The 18400-nt window shown below is 37.8% G+C and overlaps 1 protein-coding gene and 1 pseudogene across 1 annotated transcript in view; both read left to right on the top strand.

The window, feature by feature from the left end:
• The window catches only part of NDUFAF2 (NADH:ubiquinone oxidoreductase complex assembly factor 2), a 169774-nt gene that overhangs the window by 147158 nt on the left and 4216 nt on the right, over window positions 1-18400 (top strand). The gene's annotated exons all lie outside the window — the stretch shown is intronic.
• Window positions 2585-3040, top strand: LOC118998622 (mitochondrial import inner membrane translocase subunit TIM14-like; annotated as a pseudogene).

The raw sequence follows: 18400 nt of genomic DNA, 5'->3' as shown, positions 1-18400 counted from the left end.
TGTGTAAAACATACATAGACCAGTTGCTTTTCACATGTCCCCAACTGGAGACCTGGCCCCCAAACTCAGGCATGTGCCCTGACTGGGAGTTGAACTGGTGACCTTATGGTTCGCAGGCCAGTAGTGCTCAATCCACTGAGCCATACCACCCAGGACAATGCAATAATTATTTTTTAAAAACTGGGGTATAAAAGGTTGGGCAAAAGTATGTTCACAGTTGTTTGTATGGAAAATAATACAATAATTAATAAATAACAGTACAAGAATAAACTCTGTTTTACATATTCACAACTATAAACCTACTTTTGCCCAACCCTGTATTATCACACTAGCATAATACTTGTTAATGAAATTCATTTGTGTCCTGGAAAAATATTTGCATGTAAGTCCAATGAAATATTCAGTGAAGGATACTACATTTCATGGATTGACCTAAGAAAACAGCACAGTTTTTGCCTCCTAATTGCCTTTCTATTTAAGAAGAAAAAGAATTTACGAGTAAATGATAATGATATTATTAGTTTACATGATGAAAAATAGAACCCAGCTTTTGTTCAACTTAAATATCTATATTAGATTTTTTAATCTTGATTCAAAGGTATTCTTGGGGAAAATTTCCAGATTGGAGCTTTCCTAGTTCCTGCCACAGTTAAAAGATATCTTGGTCTAAAAGGAAAGGGGCATTCTTAAAAATTATTCTTGCTTTGGCCAATGTGACTCAGTTGATTGGGCTTCGTTTCCCAAAGTGAAAGGTCTCAGTTAGATTCCTCTTGGGGGCACATGCTGGGGTGGCAGGTTTGATCCCCAGATGGGGCATCTGTGAGGGGCAGCTGCGATGCTTCTCTCTTACATCAGTGTTTCTCCCTCTTCCTCCCCCTCTCTCTTAAAATAAATAAATAAAATCTTTTTTAAAAAGAATTATCCTAAAAAAAATCCCATCTAATCTGAGTACAACAGAGCTTTTTGTCAGAATAAAAAGGGACCAACCCTGATATTTTCGAAGTGAACTCTTTTATCTGGCAAGTTGCGAAACATGCTTCCCTAACCTTCAATTTATAACCTTATTAACTGATACTATTCAAAGAATTAAGTATCATTATTGCTGAAACTTGTGCCTAAATACTTGAAACAAATATGACTTTCCTTGAAATAAGTGGTTAATTTCTATCATAGAGAATATTAGTAGAAAATAAGTTACCAGTTCCCAACATTTTGGGGTGCTCTGGCATCATAAAATTCTGTTTTCACCCTAAATTAGCATGTATTCATTTTGAAAATGAACTAGTGATGGATTTTGAAACAATCAAAAATTCTTGAGTAATAGCATGTAGATGCACCTTGGCTGACAAAAAAGCAATTTTGCAAATCCTTGAACCAGAAGCATTTCCTCAGGTCATATATAACTTGCCTGACTTAGTAACATAGTTACCATGTTACACTGTTCAATTAAGCCCAGCCAAAGATGTATTGACTAGTGTAGATCCATCAGTGCTTGACCTTGATGCTTTTTTTAAAACCTCTCCCTCTCTCTTTTTTCTTTTTGGAAAAGATATGAGTGAAATTTACCTTCCCTTCTTAATTACTTTTTAGTGAAAGGTTAGTTCAACTGCCCTTACTATTCACGTAACCTCTTAGAAGAAATATTGTTCAGGGAGATACTAGCAATAGGCCTTGAGAAGGAAGAAACTAAAATTTGCTCACCAAATTATTTAGGAGTGTCTATTCTATGCTAGTTGTTGCAGGTGTGATGGGAAGTAAACAGATGACCTGGGGAACATTGTGCACCTAATGGAGATTATTATAGTCTAGGAGGAAGACAGACATGTAACAAATACCAAAATGGATCATTACAAATTGTGAAAAGAGCTCTGAAGGAAAAACCAAGGACTCTAAGAAAAAATAACAGGAACAACTTTCTTTAGATGGACTGTTTAGGTGGTGCTGTTCTGTGAAGTGATATTTAGACTGAAACCTGAAGGATAAAAAGGAACAAGCCAGACGGAGAGTCAGCAGCATGACCCCTAAATCAGAGACCATAATAAAAAGAACATAAAACTTGACAGCACAAGAAATTTCTGATTTATATAAAAACAAAATCCCAGACAAAGTTAAAAGATGAACCAAAGATAGGGGGTGGGGAGTTTTAAAATATAAGACAAATAAGGACTTTTTTTGTATTCACAAAGTTACAGGAAAACAGGCATTCTCATTAGAGAAAAGAACGCATAGATGCAGGTGTTAAGTTGATGTTGACTTTTTAGAGAGCAGTTTTTCCAATATTTGGGAACTTTTTGATGTAGTAATTCCAGTTCTGAGAATGTATCCTAAGGAATGATGGGCAAAGATGTGAAAATTTTATATAAGGATGTTGTTTTTAGTATTATAAAATATGAAGCATCCTAAACACCCATCTGTGTGGGATTGAGTGAATAAATTATGGTACCTCTGTACAATGGACTACTACCTACTGTGAAACCTTTAAGAAGGAGAATATATGGGTGGCTACCAGTGCCATTTTCTGGGGTGTCCATGTATAGATGTTTCGTCCCTGCTCATAGTGGCTGCCTTGCTTTCTTTTGGAAATGTGGAGGTGGTGGCTGTGGCCTCTAGGCCACAATGAACTATACACCCTTGGTGGAGGCAGAGGAGCTGAGCCAAAGCCATGGCCGTATGTTTTGAAGCCATGCAGTATGTGGAGCCTCAAGACAAACAGGTTTTTTAGAATCTACCAACATGTACCTTTCATGGTGGCTGTTACAGAGGTGGGTTTGAACCCAAAATGACAAACCAGGAAGCAGCATTAATATTAAACATAAGGCCTACCACCAGTAAAGAAAAAAAATAAGAGGTGCTCACTGACGAATTATGCTCTAATCACCCAGACAAGGGAGGAGCTTTTATATGGCAGCCAAAATCAGTGTAGCTAAACATTTACTACAAGGTCAAGCTAAAAAAAAAGATGAAGCAAATGGATGGTCAAGTTTAAGTTCTTATTAGCTGTCTGTATGAGTACCAAGTTTTTATAATAAAATGCTTCAAAGCCACACATTTTAAAAATAATCTAGCAAAAACTAAGTTAAAGCATTAGTATAAACTTCCTGTGTAAATTTAAGTATTTTAAATCAGATTACAGAGTATTTGGAGATTAATGCTCAATAATTATGAATACTACCATGTGAATAGAAATGTTGTTCATTACTCATTTAGTAAATAATTTGGTACTTACTTACTTCAAGGCAAAATGAACATGAAAGTTCCTCCTTTCAGTGAGCCCCAGTCTAATGGGAGAGTGATAAACTGGTAATTAAAATGTATAATGAATATTATGATGGAATCAACACAGGTTGTAACAGTAGATTCATCTTATTGGGAGGAATGGCTGACATTCCTCCCCATAAGTACAGAGAGCTGACTCAACTGCTTGAAATTGAATTTAAAAGTGAATTTAGCCCCCACTTTGACCCCCAGAATTGATGTAGGTATGTATATATCACCAACAGAATTCAGATTTCATGCATTAAAAACTTGATAAAAAAAGAAAAAAAGGATCATGTACACCTATATATTGACACAAAAAGATGTCTGAAAAAATATTAAATGAAAAGTTTATGGAACAGTATGCACAGTACATATTTATCTAGAAGTATCCACTTATAAATGAGGGACAATATATTTATATTATAAGTGTACATGTGCCTATAGGGGAAAGTCTATGATGACAGACTCCAGTCTTTTTAACAGTGGATATAAAATTATGAGAGGTGTACATTTTTGACTTCGTGGGTTTCTGTTTTAAGTTTCAGTACTTGTTTTGAGATGAATGCTTTTGTAGAAACAAGAATAGGGATTTACATTTTGAGGGTGGGCAAACATTCAAAAGGAGCTAAAAAGTTCTGTTTACCCTTTTGCAAATACTCCCACACTAGTTCAAGTTTCCTGTTCTTAGCAAACCCAAAAGGGCAGGCTGATTAAATGAGAAGTACCATTACTTCTGCAGTTGTAGTCACCTGCTTACTTACATTCACTAGCTGTGTTATTTGTTGGTTCATTGTTTGGCTCTTCCTACTAGAATTGTAGCCTGATGAGAGTAGGAATTGTGTTTTGTTCCCTGTCCTATGTCTAGGGTCTAGAACGCAGTCTGGCTCAGAGTAGGTGTTGGACATTATCAAATGAGTGTGTGAATGAAAGTGAAAGAAAAATGGCTTAGGAAGCTCCTGCTCCTGTGTCCTTGATTTCCTTTTGCCTTTGTTCTACTTCCCAGCGACCATTTTGCTGCACTCCCCCAACTGCCAGGAGAATTCTCACTCCACCCCACCCCCACCCCTTGTGTCTCTTCATCTTCCCATCTCTCTTACTTCCAGGACATCTCTAAGTCTCTCTTTTCGGCCAAACCTAAAGGAAGCCTGGCTCTTGAGCTACCACTGAGGTCCACTTGAGCTTACACCTGTTTGGTTACCTGATTGCCTGACCTTTGGCACTCACTCTATAATCCTAACAATAGCATAGCCTTTCATTTTCTCTTAGGAGAAAGATGTCACTGTGGTTCCTCCCTTTTATCTTTCCTCCTTCCCCCAGTGTCATTTCGGTTGGTTTCATCAGCTCATCTTGTGGGAATTCTGCTCCACTTCCAGTATAACTGCCAGGCTGCCCTGATTGCCTGTCTCTGGGTGCTGCTCACATTGCCAGAATGGATGTTGTTAACATTGCTGATGTAGTGGCGGCTGTTTATCTGACTGCCACACTCTAGTTGGCTATGTGGTCACCTTCTCCCTACCACTACCCACCCTTTCCCAGTCCTGTCCTCTTATTTCTACCTTCTTCAGTTAAATCATGGGAAAGGAAATGCTTGCACTAACTTGAGAGTGAGGAGAGTGGAGTCCTGAGTTCCATTGGAGCCACTGAGGCTCCCATACCCATCTGCCTTCCCACCATACCCTTGCTTCTTTGGGGAAGTAGCACCAGCAGTCCGTCTGAGATGCCAGCAGCCTGTTTCAAAGTTTCAGTCAGTCATAGTCATTATGGATGATGTATTGTGATTCTATCACATTATATTTTTTATTGCAAATGTGCTATACGATGGTTAAATTGCTTAATATGTACTAGGCAGGGAATAGAACCATCATTATAACACCATTTCTCTGAAAAAAAGTATTTTAAGGCCAAAATTATTGATTTATTATTAAACTTTCTTACTGTAACAATTTCTGAAGTTAAAACTTTGTACTTCATAGTGATATATTTTAAGTCAAATACTTACTGGTTGACAAGTGAAAGATACACAGAGAAAATGGGCGAAATAATTTTTCTTAATTTTCAAGAGTAAACAGTCATCTTTACCACAATGACTTTTAAAAGATTTTATTTATATTTAGAGAGAGGAAAAGGGAGAGAGAAAGAAAAGGAGAGAAACATCAATGTGTGGTTGACACTTGTGCACCCCCAACTGGGGACCTGTCCCACAACCCAGGAATGTGCCCTGACTGGGAATCGAACAGGTGACCCTTTGGTTTGCAGGCTGGTGCTCAATCCACTGAGCCACATCAGCGAGGGCTACCACAGCAATTTTTTTAAAAACTAGTATAAACTCCCAAGAGTATAAGTAAATTTGTACCTATCTTTTCTCACTTTCCATGTTAAGGTTTTTTCAACATTATGAAAAGAAGGGCTTTAAGTCATTTAGACTCAGATTTGTTTTATTAATGATGGAATATGATTTATCCTTGATAAATAGCTTTTTAAGTTTAGATTTAGATTTGTAATGTAATTGCAAAATACAAAGCTAATCTCCTCATTTGGTAGTGAGTAAAGTGCAGGTAGCCAAATTTATTCATCCAGCAAATATATACAAGGGTAGGCAAAAGTAGGCTTACAGTTGTCAGTACACAAAACGCAGTTTATTATTGTTTTATATTTACTAATTATTGTATTATTTATTTGTATTACAACTGTGAACCTACTTTTGCCCATGTCTGTATTGAGCACCTGTTATGTGCTAGGCATTGTTCTAAGCATCTGGTGAAAATACACAATTTGGCATAATTTATAGGTCTGTTTGTACTAGGAATAGTAAATACGGCATAGTAAAAGACAAAAAAACAACCCAAAGGATATGGCCATACTTCAGAAGCTGTCTGCTCATCACAGTATCCACAGGTGAGAAGTAAGGGAGAAACTGATCAGAGTACCCCCTTTTCTGCCGTGGCAAGTTTGGGTTTCGTTCTAGGGATTGTTAAGGAAGTGGCATGAAAGGTCAGCAGAAACCTGTTAGGAGGCTATTGTAGTCTAGGGAAGAAAGGCAAATAGTTGGCAATGGAAATGGAAAGACTGCACGATTCGAGATACATTTTGAAGGAGGAATTGATAAAAGTTAGTGTAAGTGGATATAGGAGGTAAGGGGAAAACAGGAAGTTTTAGCAAGTGTACAGTTGTGTAAGGGCGACTGATTTAGCTGCTCCCCACCATGAGGACCTTCTAGTAGCCTCTTCCTCCTTCCTAGACCAACCCACTGGTGTGCATTTGGTATATCAGAGAGGTTAGCTTTGAGAGTGTGATAGTTAACTTTCAGGACTTCCAGTTAGCTGGATGGCCCCTCTCTATGTATGTGCAGTGAGTGTCACCTTGAAGCTTGTCTGTATCTCAGCATGTAAAGAAAGGAAACAGAGCAAGGGCCAAGTGAAACCAGGCAAAGCTGCCAGGGGTCAGGGGAACACTTTAGTCAGGCAACACTATAGTGAGCTCAGTTGTATGCTGAGCCCAGAGTGAGGCTTGCTAAAAACTGTGCAAGGTGTAATGAGGAGTGTTCTTTCTACTGCTCGTTACAGCATGAAGGCAGAAACTTCCATTACAAGTGTAGGTTAATTGTGTGACCCTGAGCTAGTCCGCTGAGCCTCAGTGATCTTAGATATATTTCATTTAAAATGCCCATTAGACATCTAAGTGGACACATCAATTAGATGGTTGCATATGTGATTCTGGAGTTTGGAGAGTGGTCAGGCCTGAAATTTGAGATTCTTCAGCATATATAAACAGTTTTTAAACTTACAAGACTGGAAATGGTTACTTAGGGAGAAAGTATAGGAAAAGAAGAGGACTTTGAATTGAGCCCTGAAGCACTGCAGTATTCAGAAATTTGGCTGAGAAAGGAGCTAACCATTTGTAACTTATCCCTAGCACATAATGGGCTGTCAAAATATGAAGGAATCAGTGAATGAGTGAGAAAGTAAGCAGGAACCCATACACATTAGCCATGTAAGTGGCCATTGGTGCTTTCCGAGCTCTTCCCTGCCTTGACTCCTGGATAAGTCTGTTGCAGCAAGCCATCTCCTTTGCCCGTCCTCCTCTCTGTTCCCAAGGATGCTCCATAAAAGTAAGAGCCAGATTTTGTTCTCTGTACCCCCAAAGCCTTGGATTGTAGGTGCTCAGGATATATTTACTTAACAAAAGAATGAAAAAATATATGAACAAATGAATCTATCTTAGGGGGCAACCTTTGGCCACATCACTTTTGGTTCTAGCTAGGGTAGGGCAGACTGTGAGGGTGGACCTGCAGCTTCTCCAGCTCTACCTCACCTCTTCTTGGCTAACTGCTCTACTTCTCTTCCTTAAGAGAAAACTTCTCTCCTGAACTGAGGAGAGAAGTTTTCTCCCTACAGCAGCTGGCACAGAACAGCTCAATAAGTGTTAGCAGTCACTCACAGAAGGAGCCTCCTTGTTCCTCCAGGGCTCCTGCCTCTCTACCACTCAAGAAACCCAAGCCTGGGAAGCCATGGGGACCTGATGTCACTTTCTCTCCCAGGGGTGGTGGTCTTTTCCTCCCTCACACAAGGAGAAAGGTTTTCTTTGTCTCCCACCAGGGCAATTCAGTTAAGTAGGACTAAAGTTAAGTGACTCTAACTACTTTTTTATTAATGTTTGATGGCTAAATCTCTTTTTCAATTAAATAATGGTATCTTTATGCTCAAAGGCCTTTTTTCATATATATGGAATTTCATTTATATTGTTAAAGGAAATTTATATTGTACAAAACTATTAATGATACTTAGGTTCTGTGATTAGTTCATTTTAGTGACATTTTGAGATTTAATCATTAATCTGGCTCAAGTTCAAAGGAAGAAAACTCAGTGCCAGAAATTCCTAGCCAGCAAAGAATATAAACAAACCTTACAATTGTCCCTTCGAATAATGAGAATAATTTCAGATCAACTTCTTGCGATTACAAATGTTTTAAAAAAATTTCAGGGAAAAAGTTCAAGGAAGCAGGTCAAAACAACAAAACTCAGTCTAATTTTCATTATTGTAACTGATTAAAGTCTGTTTGCAGTATATTTGAATGTGAATAAATTAAATGTGACATTAATTTGGCAGAGGCACACTAGTGGCTGGCAACGACACATAGCAGGAGCAGCTTCTGCTGGAGCAGAACTTGCTTGCTTTATTGTTTCATCTAATAGATTTCTAGGCAGCCCTGTGCTATCATAATAACCTAACTTTGTCATTTATTTACCCTTTTGGTTTCTACTCCTATCCAGGCAAGATTAAGTTCATTTTCGATTACTAATCTAGCAGGTGTTGCCTCAGGTCTGAACACAGAGTACATTTTGAGGATCTGTGCACCTCCCTCTCGTCCCTCTTTCATATATTGAAAAGGGTGATCTAATAACTTACTATTTTATCCCAGTAGTTCAACTTGTAGAACTGAAAAAGGTCATTTAATTAAACAATTTGGCAGTATTTTCAAGCTTTGGCATTGGTGTTACATTTGCTAGGCTAGGCCTGTGTTATTTCTTGGTATGTTACAAAATTGACACTGGAAAAAGAATATTCAGCTTAGAACGTTTTGAAACTTTTGTTCTTCAACTTCCCATTATAATTATGGTGATGGTGGGGTGGGGTGTATGGTGTATTCTGGGAGGCTACTTTCTGCCGTAACCAACATCTGTGGCTTGGGGACCTGGAACATACGTCATGCCAAATTTTCACTTATAACATATTTGCTAAATATTTTTGTATTCTTCAAAAATATTGTTTCTTAAATTGACTTAGTCAATATACTTATACTTTATGTTTAATGTTCACTAAAACAAAAGTATTCATAAATATTTATAAATTTTAGAAAGAAATTAATGGTGCTATCAAATATATTTATATCACATATTATAACACATACCTACCAAGAGTTGAAAAGTGTATGGAGTAGAAAGAATATATTTAAGAATTTAAATATTTTAAAAGGTGATCTATTTGTAAAACCCAAACTTTCATTGTATCTTGAGCTAATGTGAACTTTGAAAAGTAGTTTATTAAAGATATATTTACATTAATAATTTGCCACAAATTATTGCTAGTTTATAATTTTTAATTATTTTAAAAAACTAATGTTCTTGTTTTTGTATGTTATGTAATTGATCATTATGAAATGGCCATGATTTTATTCTGATAGAAAAATTTTAAAATCCAGTTTCATGGACAATTTTATTATTTTTATCCATAAGGCTGACTCCTAAGTGCTTGCTTGCTTTTGAATATAGCAGACTTTCTAACAATGAAGCACTGTTGAATTTACTTTAAATTGTATTTAGATATTATGGTGGGATGTGTTTTGTACTTAAGTGTAAACATAGTTATATATGCATATACTAAACATAGTTATATATAGTATACATAATTATGGTATACTTTATTAATTCACAAGTACTTGAAGCCAAACAGAGACCATTTATAGATACTAAAGAGGACTGTGGAGCCAGTGCAACAAAAAAGAACAAGTTATAAGATGTATATATGTATTCTGCCTGCCTTTTTTCCCTAGCTGGACTCACAGCATTTTTAAAACAAACATTATTATTCCCTAATAAAAGACTGACCATTTTTAGCTCTATTTCACTTCTAGGTAGATTTATATAAAAATTGTCAAATAATTTTGAGGTCTGTTATTACGGAACTTTATATTTAATATGACTATAACACCGTCAGCATCGTATATATGTATATAAGTAGCATCACTGAAATACTCCTTTTTAGAAGAATTCTCAGTTGACTAGATTGAGACTGTAAAGAGAGACACAGGGTTAGGGGATTGAGGTCTTTAATTATATTATGAAAACTTATTTATTTTTATTTGCACATATGTATGGCACAAATATATAAGCACACTAAATTAAAAAATACTAGTGATGTTTTACTTAAATTAGTAATAATGAATAATTTATTATTTGTATTTACACTCCATTTTTCACTAGGTATACGTGTAATAACAGGTAATATTTCTAAAATGTTTTTGTATGTATGCTTAGAGCTGTGTCCAAATATTCAACTTTACCTAATAGTGTAGATTCAGAGTTGTTCACTCTCACACCTGTGGTTGGAGTGTGACCCCAGGGACACAGAATGACTTGGATGCCTAAGACAAAAATCTTTGGGTAACCTTTTTAACTCAGACATTTCCCTGTCTTTCTCTTTCCCCTATACTTGTTAGTAAACTAAACTTTCTTCTAGCCAGTATAACTTATCAAAGAGCACTCTGAGATACTAGAGTGCAACTCAAGGTTCAGGTTTACATTGCCTTAGTTTCCTTTATCTCTCCCGAAGCATCATCACAGAGACCTTAGTCCTATTCTGATAGTTGTTTTACCTCTTTTTTGTAGTTGTAGTATCCAGCTCTATTATCTAATATCTTCCACAGCTATAACTATATGTTAGGGCTGATTTTTTGCTTACCATCTTGGAATATTCATATATACTAGAATTTTACATAAGGGACTGTATAAATGGAGTGGGGTGATATTGTGCCTAAGGTCTGTGCATGAGCTATATTAGTCAACATGTTAGTAGATTGCATTTTCAAGCTCTGTTTTTGTCGGTATTTTATTAATTTTAAAAAAGCTTTAAAAGCCTTTTATCACTACCACACTTAGAAATTTACAGCATTGAATACAATAATACAGCTACCAGTAGAACTCTTAAGCAGGGCTCTTAGCAAAGAACTGGCATTGGAAAGGACTTGAGCTACAACCTTTTGAGTTCACATCACTGAATTAATGAATAGTATACAATAAATAACCATTACTTTGTCTGTTCTACAAAAACAGGGCTGAGTTTGTTAAAGGCATCTAGAGCTTTTTTTAAAATTAAATCTTCTTTTCAATGTAGTCCTTCACAAACAATGGTAATTTATAATCTGACATAAAACCCATATAAATTCAAATACTTAATACACAATACTTTTAGAGCAGAGTGTCTGTTTTCCCAATATCAAGCCTCCATAAACAACCCAAGCATAAGAGTATTTGCTCTAACTGAACATCCCTGCTGTCTATTGAAAGGAGAGAGGTTGTCACAGAACAATCATCATTCATAGATGACGTGTTTAAGGAAAGTCTGAAATAACAGATGTTGATACAGCTCATGCTTTATTGTCTTTAGGATTTCTTTCTCTTCTTCTCTGATATAGGTATCCTTCGATACTTTGTTCCAGGGGCCCTTCTTAAAATAGGGTTAACCTCATGCATGACTTTCTGGTTGTCAGCTCCACTGCACTCAGCTTCGGATGGAAAAGTTCCATTGTGGACATACTGATTCAAACCCAGGCCAGGGAAGCCAGAACAATAGTGTGAGACATGAAAGGCTTGGTGGGCAGAAGCTGTTTGTCAGGTGGGAACAGAAAGGGAATGAGGCATTGTCTGGCCTCCCAGATAGCTGCTATTAATTGGAAGGTTGCTTATGAGCACTACAGTCCTCTTGCCTTTCAGGCTTCATTTCTCCTCAACTTAGTGGTAACTGACATCTTTGGAAAGCTTGAAAAGACCTGTTGAAAAGACAGTACAAAATCATGATAAGCCTCAAAATCTCTAGCAGTTGTTTCAATGGACAGTATAATGATGCTCTTTGCATGCTGAAGGATTTTGGAGTGGGTGGAGATAAAGGTACAAGGCACTGACTACCTAGTCGAAGGCCCCCCAAATCTAGCATTTTCCTCTGCTGTGAAGTCTGTCATCCTGATTATTTCTGGTGCTATCCATTCCTTTATGTAGATTCAGTTTTCTGTCATGTATCATTTTCCTTTGGCCGGAAGTACTTCCTTTAATGTTTCTTCTAGTAGAAGCTTGCTTGAGACAAATTCAGCCTTTGTCTGAAAATGTTATGATGCCTTTATTTTTGAAGGATATTTTCACTGGATATAGGATTCTAAGGTCAACTTAGAATTCTTCGTTTTCTTTTCTTTCAGCACATTAAAGTCATTCTTTTGTTTTATATTTTGCAGTGTTTCTGATGAGAACTCTAGTATTACTTATCTTTGTCGCTTGAATAAATATATCTTTTTTCTATAGCTGATTTTAACATTTTCTATTTATCAGTAGTTGTTTGCAATTGATTTTGATGTGCTTGGTTTTATATTTATCCTGATTGGAGTTTTTTTTTAGTTCCTTGGATATGTAGATTTATATATTTATCTATTTGAAATGTTTGTAGTCATTTTCTCTCCTCCCTCTCTTTTCTCTTTCTGTGACTCCAATTACATGTATGTTGGACTGCATGATACTGTCCTACAGCTCACTGAGGCTCTGGTTCTGGTTCACCTTTTAAACTTTTACTCTCTCTTGCTTCACTTTGGATAGTTTCCACTGCCTTGTTTTCAGATCCATTGTTCTTCCATGGTGTCTAATTTGCTGTTAAGCATATGCGTTGTAGTTTTTTCATTTCACATATTGTATTTTTCACCTTTAAAAGTTCCATTTGTTTTTTTTTTATTTTTTTAAATATATTTTATTGATTATACCATTACAGTTGTTCTATTCCCCTCCTTCATTCCCCTCCACCCGTACCCTCCCTCCCCCACCAATCTCCCCCCCCCCTTAGTTTATAACCACGTCTCAAGTTCTTTGGATTCTATATTTCCCCCACTATTCTCGCCCTCCCCCCTATCTATTTTCTACCTACCATCTATGCTATTTTCTGTGCCTTCTCCCCCTCCCACCCCCCTGTTTCTAACCCTCCATGTGTTCTTCATTTCTATGGTTCCACTCCTGATCTAGCTGTCCTCTTAGTTTGCTTTTGTTTTAGGTGTGGTTGTTAATAACTGTGTGTTTGCTGTCCTTTCACTGTTCATATTTTTCATCTTCTTTTTCTTATATAAGTCCCTTTAGCATTTCATATAATAAGGGCTTGGTGATGATGAACTCCTTGAACTTGACCTTATCTGAGAAGCACTTTATCTGTCCTTCCATTCTAAATGAAAGTTTTGCTGGATAAAGCAATCTTGGCTGTAGGTCTTTGGATTTCATGACTTGGAATACTTCTTTCCAGCCCCTTCTTGCCTGTAAGGTCTCTTTTGAGAAATCCGCTGACAGTCTGATGGGTACTCCTTTGTAGGTGACTGTCCCCTTATCCCTTGATGCTTCTAGGATTCTCTCCTTCATTTTGGTCTTGGCTAATGTAATTATGATGTGCCTTGGTGTGTTCCTTCTTGGGTCCAACTTCTTTGGCACTCTCTGAGCTTCCTGGATTTCCTGGAAGTCTATTTCCTTTGCCAGACTGGGGAAGTTCTCCTTTATTATTTGTTCAAATACGTTTTCCACTCGTGGCTGTTTCTTTCCCCCTTCTGGTACCCCTATAATTCAGATGTTGGAACGTTTAAAGATGCCCTGGAGGTTCCTAAGCCTCTCCTCATTTTTTTGAATTCTCATTTCTTCATTCCTTTCTGGTGGGATGTTTTGTTCTTCCTTCTGGTCCATTCCATTGATTTGAGTCCTCGTTTCCTTTCCATCGCTATTGGTTTCCTGTGCATCTCCCTTCATTTCAATTAATTTAGCCTTCATATGTTCCTCTAATTTGTGACTACGTTCCTCTAATTTGTGACTATAATCTACCACTTTTGTGAGCATCCTGATAAATAGTGTCTTGAATTGTGCTTCTGAGAGGCTGGCTATTTCTCGGTCGCTTAGAGTTATTGGCTCTGGGACTTTGAGTTCTTCTTGCACCATCTTTTGGGCTGTTTGTGCCTGTTCCATAGCAGGATCAGAGCCCTAAAATGTTCACTAGAACAGGGCAACTCAGTCGCTGGGTTGTGACGCTGTATGCGGGGGCGGGGTCAAAGAGGGACTCTGGTGTCCCGTCTGCCGCCTGCCGCCGCGGCCCTCACCGGTGCCGCAGTTGCTGCCGTCACCGGGCCCACACGTTTCGTCCCACTGCACTCAAGTGTGCCACCGCCGTCAGCCCTCGCCCCCTGGGGCCTGCGTGGTCTGTCTCACTGTGCACGAATGTGCAACTGCGGTCAGTCTGCCCCGCACCCAAACTGGTTCGGCTGCCTGCGTGCCTGAGTCAGAGGACCTGTCCTGCCCAACCCTGCTCGCTGCTGGCTCCGCCCCTCTTACTGTCCTGTTGAACGGTTAGATGTAGTCGGACTTCCGTATAATTCAATTATACGGAATTCAATAATAATTCAATTATTCTGTCCTTTGGTTGTGTCTTTGTTTCTCCAAACCTTTGTTGTATTCAAACTTGGTTGTGGGAGAAGGCACAGTGTTTCCACCTATGCCTCCATCTTGGCGGAAGTCTCCATTTGGTTTTTAAAAATAGTTTCCACTTGTTTTCTCTTTATGTTCATTTTCCTTTTAGGCCTTTGAACATATATCTAGTAATTGTGATAAAATCCTTGTCTGTTAATTTTATCATTTCTGTCATGTTTGGTTCTGTTTATACTGAATGGTTTTAGATCACACATTTTTCCTTCACTTCTTGATTGATGAACAATGAAATCATATATTGTTTACTGTCTGGATTTTGTTATCTTTCTTTAAAAATGTTGAGTTTTGTTTGGGAGCACATTATGTTAGATGTTAATCAGTGCAAACTTTTGGAGACTTATTTTCAAGTTCTGTCAGGGTGGATCTGGAATAGTGCTGTCCAATAGGAGTTTTGTAATGATGGAAATGTTTTATAACTGCACTTTTCGATATGGTAGCCACTAGTCATGTTTGGCTACTAAACACTTGAAATGTGTCAGGCACACCCTGACTGCTGTGGCTCAGTTAACTGGGCATCATTCTGCAAAGAAAAACATCACCAGTTTGATTCCTGGTCAGGGCACATCTCTGAGTTATGGGTTCATTCTGAGGCATGGGGTGCATACAAGAGGCAATGATTAATTTTTCTCTCTCACTTCAATATTTCTCACCTTCTTTTTCTCCCTCCCCTCACCTCTCTCTAAAAATAAATAAATAAAATCTTTTGCTTGTTAAGAAATGCGTCTGGTGCAATTGAGAGACTGAATTATTTTGTTTTAATTTAAATAGCAATGTGTCACTAGTAGCTACTGTATCAGGTAGTGCAGGTCTAGAGTTACCTCTACTCACATGCCAGTTTATTCTTACTCCTAAGGAGTGATCTTTTGGAAGTCTTTAAGTAAATACCCTACCTGTTCAGTGAGGAATCTCTAGCTAATTGGAACTTGAATGTCTCCTAGTCTCACACAAACTCCAGCAGTTGTTCAGTTTACCGCTTCACAGTAGTTATTCTCTAGCCAGGAATTGAGATTCCTGGCCCTCTAGAGTCTCACCCTACCCACATACAGCGTAATGTTCAGCTGACCACGTAAGTGGACCCCTATGCAGATTTCTTTGTGTATTCTGATACTCTGCCTCAGCAATTCTAGCTTCTTCAGTCTCCCCAACCATCTCATTAGCTCAGTGAGAGCTCCAACCTCTGCTTGGGTGCCCCCACCCTGTGAAGCAGCCTATAATATGCCACTATGCAGAAAGCTAAGGTGATACAGAGCTTATCTCATCTGCATCCCCTCTCTCAGGGATCATAGTATTGCACTGCCTGTTGTTAACTATCTGAAAAGTTTACTTTTTGTTCAGTCTTTGTCCAGTTGTTTAAGGCAGGACTAGTCTAGCACCAATTACTCTATTTTGTTCTCAAGCCTGTAGATTATGTCTTACTAACACTCTTTATCTCAGTCTGGTAATGGTTGCTGCCTTTGTTGGAAGCTACAGTACATTAAAAACATTGGAGACTTTTCATCCCAGAAAATTATTAATATTGTCTATTTATTCTTCATAAGAGTAGACATTGATGTGGGGATTCTGATATTTACAAAATTTTTCCAAACTAGTAGATTAAAAATTTTAAGTACTCAAAGTATAAGTGCTGAGTGTAAAGTATTTGCACCCTGAGATGTTATACTATCCATGTTTGGCACCCAGTTCTTTCCCAGTCCCCACAGTAGCCCATTGAAGAAAGCAATATTGTTAGCTCAACTTTAGACATGAAGAAGCTAAGACACAGAAAGGGTAAGCAACATTGACAACATCCCCCAGCTAGTAAATAGCAAAGCTGGAATTTTTGTATGCATGTAGCCTTGCTTCAGAGCCTATGTTCTTAACCACTGCTAAGAAAGTTCCAGCCCTGGCTGGTGTAGCTCAGTGGATTGAGCACCAGCCTGTGAACCAAACAACTGAGGTTCAATTCCCAGTCAGGGTACATGCCTGGGTTGTAGGCCAGTTCCCAGCAAGGGATGCATGAGAGGCAATCACACATTGATATTTCTCTCCCTCTCTCTCCTTCTCTTCCTCTCTCTCTAAAAATGAATAAATAAAATCTTAAAAGAAAGGTCCAGAAGACCTAACAATGTGAACAATATATATATAAGTACTTAAGATGTAAATATTTATACAAGCACTGTCACTTTATCCTCATTTTCAGGTAAAGAAACTGAGACTGATAAAAGTTAAATGGCTTTTTTGGTGTATAGCTAATAAGAGGTAGACTTGGAGTTGAAACTCTACTTGTCCATGTCAAGGAACTGTCTATGTGGATGATCATCACAGTGCTTTTTTTAAATGAAAAAGTGAACTGGAAACAATAGGGTATTTGTTAAATAAATCATTATACAATTCAAGTAATAAAATGTCACACAACTACCCTATTTTTAAAGATTTTATTCATTTTTTAATTTTTAAAACCATATTTTATTGATTATGCTATTAAAGTTCCAATTTCCCCCTTTGCTTCCCTCCACCCAGTACCCCCCACTACCTCAGGCAACCCCCACACCTTCATTCATGTCCATGGGTCATGTGTGTAAGTTCTTTGGCTACTCCATTTTCTATACCATACTTTACATCCCCATGGCTGTTCTGTAACTGCCTATTTGTACGTAATCCCCTCAGCTCTTCCCCATTCATCCATACCTCCTCTCATCTAGCAACCATCAAAATGCTCCCCATGTCCATGATTCTGTCTCTGTTCTTCCTGTTTGCTTAGTTTGTTATTTAGATTCAATTGTTCATAGGTATGTATTTATTGCCATTTTATCGTTTATAATTTTGATCTTTTTCTTAAGTCTCTCTAACATTTTATATAATAATAATGGTTTAGTAATGATGAACTCCTTTAGTTTTTTGTCTGGGAAGCTCTTTATATACACCCCCCCCATACCTGTTCATTCATTTTTAGAGAGAAAGGAAGGGAGGGAGAAAGGGAGAGAAACATCGATGTGAAAGAGAAACATCAGTCAATTGCCTCACATATGCTCCCTGACCAGGGACTGAACTTGCAACTGAGGCACATGCCCTGACCAGAAATCGAACCAGCGACCTTTGAGGAACGATGCCCAACCAACTGAGCCAAACTGGTCAGGGCTCATGCAAGCACCTTTTTAAATAAAATATTAAAGAACATTTAGTTTATTCCCAAACACTGAAACAAACAAACATACTGTTATTACTGATAAACATATTGAGACATAAGGTGATTTATTCCATGGGAATATAAAGAAAATTCATGCATTATGGCAGTTTCTACTGTAAGATAGGCTTTCTTACAAAACGATTTGTTTATCTGCAGATTTGTAGATTTGTACGTCTACAAATTCCCATTTTTCTACCTAAATATTTTCGTCTTATCTATTCCAAATATTTACAGAACCAGATTTCCTTTCATAAATGATTTATGCTCTGTTTAATTTTCTGGGAAGCTGTTAGCAGGGGACTGATACAATTAGTTGGTTCTAAAAAGACAAAAGGAAAATTCTAGGAAAAATTATAGCGTCTATGTTTTTCAATTCTGAAATTTTTAGTCCATCTTCATATGTTAAAGTAATTAACATATTCTGATAGACTTTCCACTTGCCAAAGCAGTTGCTATAAAAAAGAAACTGACTTGGCAGAGTAATGGCGAGTGAAGAGAAATTATGTGAAGACAGGAAGAAAGAACAGCTAGCTCTCTGCCCTCTATTTCCTTTTATGTAGAAGGCATAGGTTTGCACCAGCTTTAAGACTGCAGCAGTAGAACTGAAGAAAAGTAGGCATAGACAGCTTCAGGCCATGTGTCACCCTCATACAAAAACCAAGCAAGCTGCAAACCAACACCTCAGTTGCCACTTGCTACCTGTGTTGGGTCG

This window comes from Sturnira hondurensis, unplaced genomic scaffold, assembly GCF_014824575.4.
Source record: "Sturnira hondurensis isolate 20B ecotype Veracruz unplaced genomic scaffold, ASM1482457v3 Scaffold0014384, whole genome shotgun sequence".
In the NCBI taxonomy this organism is placed as follows: domain Eukaryota; kingdom Metazoa; phylum Chordata; class Mammalia; order Chiroptera; family Phyllostomidae; genus Sturnira; species Sturnira hondurensis.
Note: the sequence above shows the minus strand (reverse complement) of the source record. Positions and strands in the feature narration are given on the sequence as shown.